This window comes from Melanotaenia boesemani, chromosome 8 (assembly GCF_017639745.1).
Source record: "Melanotaenia boesemani isolate fMelBoe1 chromosome 8, fMelBoe1.pri, whole genome shotgun sequence".
Classification (NCBI taxonomy): Eukaryota; Metazoa; Chordata; class Actinopteri; order Atheriniformes; family Melanotaeniidae; genus Melanotaenia; species Melanotaenia boesemani.
Genome location: NC_055689.1, coordinates 36,524,153 through 36,530,577, shown reverse-complemented (window position 1 = coordinate 36,530,577; position 6,425 = coordinate 36,524,153).

Genomic DNA, 6,425 nt, shown 5'->3' with positions numbered 1-6,425 from the left:
TCCCAGCGTTCCTCATTGGCGAGGCATTGAAAGCTCCTGGTAAAGGGACATGCCGAGACTTGTTGTGGTCATGGTGAAGAATACACCTCCATTCAAGCTGGAGCTCCCCCCTCTCCTCCTGCATCCACTGCTGCAGCTGCCATCATGGAGGCCACCGCTTCGCCCTCTGGTGCTGCAGGTCCCTCTACCTGGAGACTGTCGGCAGCTGGAGCTGGCTTTCACGTGCTCATCGTGGGGGATTCAGTTGTCCCACATGTCCATGTGAACAGGTGCCACACATCCTGCCACTCAGGTGTTAGCAGCTCCGCCCACCAACTCTCTCATCACCACCCCTCAGCTTCCATGTGTCACGGCTGGTGTTGTGGATCCAAGGAAACGAGGACGAGAGAACAAGTGAATGATTTATTATGATAAACAATGGTTATGGAGATGTGATGGCTGAAGGACGGGCTGGAGCGGGCAGACAGGATTCCTCGAGTGGACCGTGGTTTTCCGGGTCGGGTTCTTGGGGAGAGAGAATACAGGTGAGTAAACAATAAGCAATACGATAGCGACAAGACTTAGTTCACGGCTGGTTACCACAGGCAGTAGTACAATCCAGCGAAGACTGAAGAGTCATCTGGGGTACTTATACGAGAGGAGTCATCAGCCCAATGCCATTCAGCTGCGCCGTCCTGTTGGCGGAGATGCTTCATTCTCCAAATATGGTCAGGCGGAAGGAGGAGAGGTGCGGACCATGACACCATGATGGTAATACATGCAGACACAAATGACCTCAAGTTCCAACAGTCAGAGACGTTAAAGATGGATTTCATCATCCTCATCAACAACATCAAACAGTTAAATAAACACTGCATAATTTCCGGTCCACTACCTTCACCCCGTTCTGGAGACATTGAGATCAGTCGCATCCGACATCTTCACATCTGGTTCAAAGGTTACTGTCACGCCATCAATATTCCATACCATGACAACTTCACCTATTTCTACAACAGACCCCATCTTTTCAAAGCCGACGGCTCACACCAAATCAAACAGGTTCTCATCTCCTCACCTTGAACATTGAACTCACCCTCCACTCCTGCAAAGCTCTCTCTGATTGATGGTCCAGCCAGAACACATCTCCCCAGTCAGCCCCTCCTCTCTGACTCATCATATACCAGTGCACATCACCAGCAGACATTATAAGCCTCCCTCTCCATATCCATACACTTCTACTGTCACACGTCTCCTTCACATTTATACAGCTCAATGTACAAAACCCACATCAACAATCTCCCAGCCCAACTTTCCTGCATCGCTCAACATGGCTCTTTTAAATGTCCGATCTTTTAGAGCAAACTCCTGCTCAGATTTACCTGCATCATGTCATTTTATCGTTAACCGTTTTAACCACAGACTAAAGTCGGCTTTGACTCAGCAGCTCCACTGAAAACAAAACTTTCAGAGGAAAATCCAAAACGCCGTGGAGAAATTAGAAAGCTGAAAAGAAACTGCAGGAAAGCAGAGAGAAAACGGAGAAAACCTAAACTACCAGCCAACAGGGCTGGTATCATCACTAATTTCCTGAATCCACTCCATTCACAACGACCTGTTTTTATTCAATTTGGATTAAATCTGATTCAATATCCATTAATTTACAGCTAATTGTGTAACACCACCTTTTGTTATTGAATATTAGAGACTTTATCAGATAACTATTTTTTTATAAAACACTGAGTCCATTTACTTGACAATCAAAATCAGCTATCTGGGAGTAATCAGATTACTGTAATAATCTGATCTGACACATCTACATGCATTTCTGAAATACCACAACAATACAGTGTTTCCCCAGATTCACAGCCAGAAATGCTGTGATGGAAACGAGTTTTCTCTTCCTTTAGGTGTCAGCTGTGAACAGCTCACTGAGGCGCTGCTGGACGGCTGGTTTTCTTCTGGGTTTACACCACCCAGAGAGGAGCTTACGAGGCCCTTCCCCTCCCACACCTCGGCGCCTCTGACCACATCACTGTCATGCTAACGCCAGCATACAGACCACTGGTTAAAGTCACCAAACCAGTTCTCAGAGAGGTACCTGTGTGGCTGGAAGGGTCACTGGAGGTACTTAAGGACTGTTTAACACCACAGACCGGAGTGTGTTTAAGCAGGACGCCCCCTGCAACAACAACACAGACCTCCAGGAGTACACCAACGTCGTCACTGCCTACATCACCAAGTGTACTGATGATGTAACAGTACTCAAGACCATCACTGTTCGGGCCAATCAGAAGCCAAGGCTGACAGGGGAGGTCCAGAGGCTGCTGAAGGCTCGGAACGCTGCCTTCAGAGCAGGAGATGAGGAGGGTTTGAGGACAGCGAGGACCAACCGGTGATGCAGCATCAGAGAGGTAAAGAAGCAGGACTGCAGGAGGAAAGCTCATCACTTCAGAGACAGCAGAGACACACAGAGCCTGTGGTGAGGGATACAGACCATCATGGACTACAAGCCCCCCTGCAGACCTGTGACAACTCCACCTCTCTGCTAAATGATCTAAATCATTTCATCACTCACTTTGAGGCACACAACAGCACACCTGTACAGAAGTCTCCACCCCCTCCTGGAAAACAGGTGTTGATGCTGGACAGTGTGAGGAGGACACTCAGCAGGATTGATGCTCGCAAAGCTTCTGGTCCTGATAACAGACCTGGTCGTGTGCTGAGGGACTGTGTCGGGGATGACGGATGTCTTCATGGACATCTTCAACATGTCACTGAGCCAGGCTGTCGTCCCCACGTGCCTCAAAGCCACCACCATCATCCCTGTCCTGAAGAAGTCGTCCTCCTGTTTCCATGACTACCATCATGAGAGCAGCAGCTTCTTCAGCCTGCTGCCGTCAGGATGGAAACTTCAGGACCAGGACCAGGACCAGGATCAGCTGACTGATGGACAGCTTGGTCCACCAGGCTGTCAGGATGCTGAACTCTCTCCCTGCTCGGCCCCCCTTCCACACACCCTGGACTCTGACGCCCCCCATCATCACTTTTTACCCCCTCAGGAACAAACACACTTTAACCAGTTTAACCACTTTAACCAGTTTAACCAGTTTAACCAGTTTAACCAGACCAGACGCTAACTCAGTCTGTTTTTATTAATCAACCATGAACATATAAACACTGACTGTAAGTTTCCTTTTCTATTTATTATCATGTTTATTTACTTAGTGATAGTACTTGTTTGTTTGTTTGTTTATTGGTTTACATTCTTGTATTTCATGCATCAGGTTTGAGAAAACCGTAATTTAATTTCTCTATTTGTCCTGTAAATGCTGCAGAATTAAAAATTAAAGCTGACTTTGACTTTTCCCTTCCTGTTGAAGTGAACTTTTTCCTCCACTAGAAGCCACATGATGAAGTAGGCGGGGCACAAAGTTATGAACACATGAATATTCAGTGAAACATAACCTCTATACAGGAATATTCCAGCATACAGGGATTCCACAACATGAAAGTTAAACAGGAAAAATAACACTACACTTGTGGAAACTTATTTTAGGAAAGTTGAAGTAACATAAATAGACCTTTATTGTCATTTTATATAATACAATGAAATTGGAAGTGCTAAAAAACAGATGATGTCCTGGATGAATTTTGTCCTAAATTATATCTCGCGCTTTCTTGAGGCACCGAGAGGTGTACAGTTCATCCAAGGAAGGCAGAGGGCAGCCATGGTTTTCTGGGCAGTGGTGAGGACCTTCTGGAGCCATTTTCTCTGTGCTGCTGTGCAGCTGCAAACCAAACACACAGACAGTAAGTCAGCACAGACTCTACAGAGCAGTGGTAGAAAGACAAAAGCAGCTTTTGTGGCAGCTGGTTCTTCCTAAGAAGTCTCATGTAGTAAAGTCTCTGCTGGGCCTTCTTAACCACTGCAGAGGTGTTAGCGCTCCAGGTCAGGTCCTCCCGATCTGAACGCCCAGAAATGGGAAGGTGGAGACCCTCTCCACATCGTCCCTGCTGATGAGTGATGGCTGGATGTCTGTTTTCTTCCTCCTGAAGTCTATGACCAGCTCCGTTGTCTTGGCGGTGTTAAGGACCAGGTTATTGTCCCTACACCACTCGGTCAGCTGTTCTACCTCATCCCTGTAAGCAGACTCGTCCCCCTCCTCCGAGATGAGTCCCACCACTGTGGTGTCATCTGCAAACCTAATGATGGTTCATTTATTTATTTATTTATTAGGATCCCCATTAGCTTCCACAAAGTGGTTGCTAGTCTTCTGGGGTCCTAGCAACACCAATAAAAAAGATTCCTAGATCAATACAATACAAAAATAATAAAACAGAAACCGCATAACAACACACATTAATCAACAGCTCAATCGCTGTATATATAAATCAACCAACCACCAATAAACCAATACAAAGATCAATATGACACTATAAAATAAAACAGAAGCCAGCAACATGACACTAATCGACAGATAAATCACAGTACATAAAAATTCAAGCAACAATAACCAAATTAATTAAAAAATATTTGTTTTTAAGTAACTTTTAAAAAGATCATTTATTTTTGGTGTGTCTAACATTAAAAGGGAGTTTATTCCAAGCCAGTGAAGCCCTATAATGTACCGTCTTAATCATAGCATTACTTAGTGGTTTTGGAACCACCAAATGACCAGTGCTCAGTTGTTGGGTTTTATGACTGTGGCAAGACTCTAAAAATTTTATCTGCTCCTGAAAAGCACGTGGAGTACCTTTCCAAATCACATTGTGCATAAACTTCATAAGTAAATATTTTAATTTGATATTTACAGTTAACCTTGATAGTTTCTTATAAACTAAATTGGCCCGAAATCTTGCAGCTCTGTTCTGATCAATTTGAAGTTTGCTAAGATGCGTAGCAGTGGCAGCTGACCAGATAACATTCCCGATGCCCCCTGACTTGACGCCTGTACGTTGGGGAGAGCATTCCTTCCAGGGGCTCCCTCGTTCTGTTGGGGGACTTCTATGCTCACGTGGGCAATGACAGTAAGACCTGGAGGGGCGTGATTGATCTGAATTCGGGTGGTGTTTTGTTATTGGACTTCAGTGCTTGTCCATAATGAACACCTTCAGGCATAAGTATCCACATGTGCACTTGGCACTAGGAAACTCTAGGCCACAGTTCGATGATCGACTTTGTAGTCATATCACTGGACTTGCAGCCGCATGTCTTGGACACTCGGGTGAAGAGACGGGCGGTGAGTTGGCTCAGATGGTGGGGGAGGATGCCGGCCAGGCCTGGTAGATCGAAACATGTTGTGAGGGTCTGCTGGGAATATCCCCTGTCAGAAACAGTTTCAACTCCCATCTCCAACAGAGCTTCAACAATGTCTCGGGTGAGGTGGGGGACATTGATTCTGAGGTAGGCCGTGTTCCGCGCTTCTATTGTTGAGGCGGCCAGCCGGAGCTGTGGCCGTAAGGTCATCAGTGCCTGTCGTGGTGGTAATCCCTGAACTCGTTGGTGGACACCAGCAGTGAGGGATGCCGTCAAGCTGAAGACAGAGTCCTGTTGGGCCTTTTTGTCATGTACGACTCCAGAGGCAGCTAATGGGTATCAGCAGGCTAAGGAGAATGCGGTTTCGGCGGTTGCTAAGGCAAAATCTCAGGCATGAGAGGAGTTTGGAGAGGCCATGGAGAATGACTTCCAGCTTCGAGAAGATTCTGGTCCACCGTCCAGGAGCTCAGGAGGGGAAAGCGGTGCTTCATCAACACTGTGTACAGTGGGGAGGGGGGGCTGCTGACCTCGACTTGGGACATTGTGAGGCGGTAGAGGGAATACTTCGAAGACCTCATCAATCCCACCAACACGTCTTCCAATGAGGAATCAGTCTGGGGACCCTGGTGTTGGCTCTCCCATCTCTGGGGCTGAGGTCTCTGAGGTGGTTAAAAAGCTCCCCATCTCAAGGCCCCGGGGGTGGATGAGGTTTGCCCAGAGTTCCTTAAGGCTCTGGATGCTGTAGTGCTGTCTTGGCTGACACGCCTATGCAGCATCGCGTTCCCCTGGATTGGCAGACTGGGGTGGTGGTCCCCCTTTTTGAAGAGGAGGTGTGCTCCAACTACAGGGGGATCACACTCCTCAGCCTTCCTGATAAGGTCTATTCAGGGGTGCTGGAGAGGAGGGTATGTTGGATAGTCAAACCTTGGATTGAGGAGGAGCAGTGTGGTTTTCGTCCCGGTTGTGGAACAGTGGACCAGCTCTAGACCCTCTTCAGGGTCTTGGAGGGGGCATGGGAGTTTGCTTAACCAGTCTACATGTGGTTTGTGGACTTGGATAAGGCGTTCGACTGTGTCCTCCAGGGACTCCTGTGGGGGGTACTCCGGGAGTATGGAGTGACAGACCCCCTTGTATGAGCTGTCTGGTCCCTGTACGACAGGTGTCAGAGCTTGGTCCACATTGCCGGCAG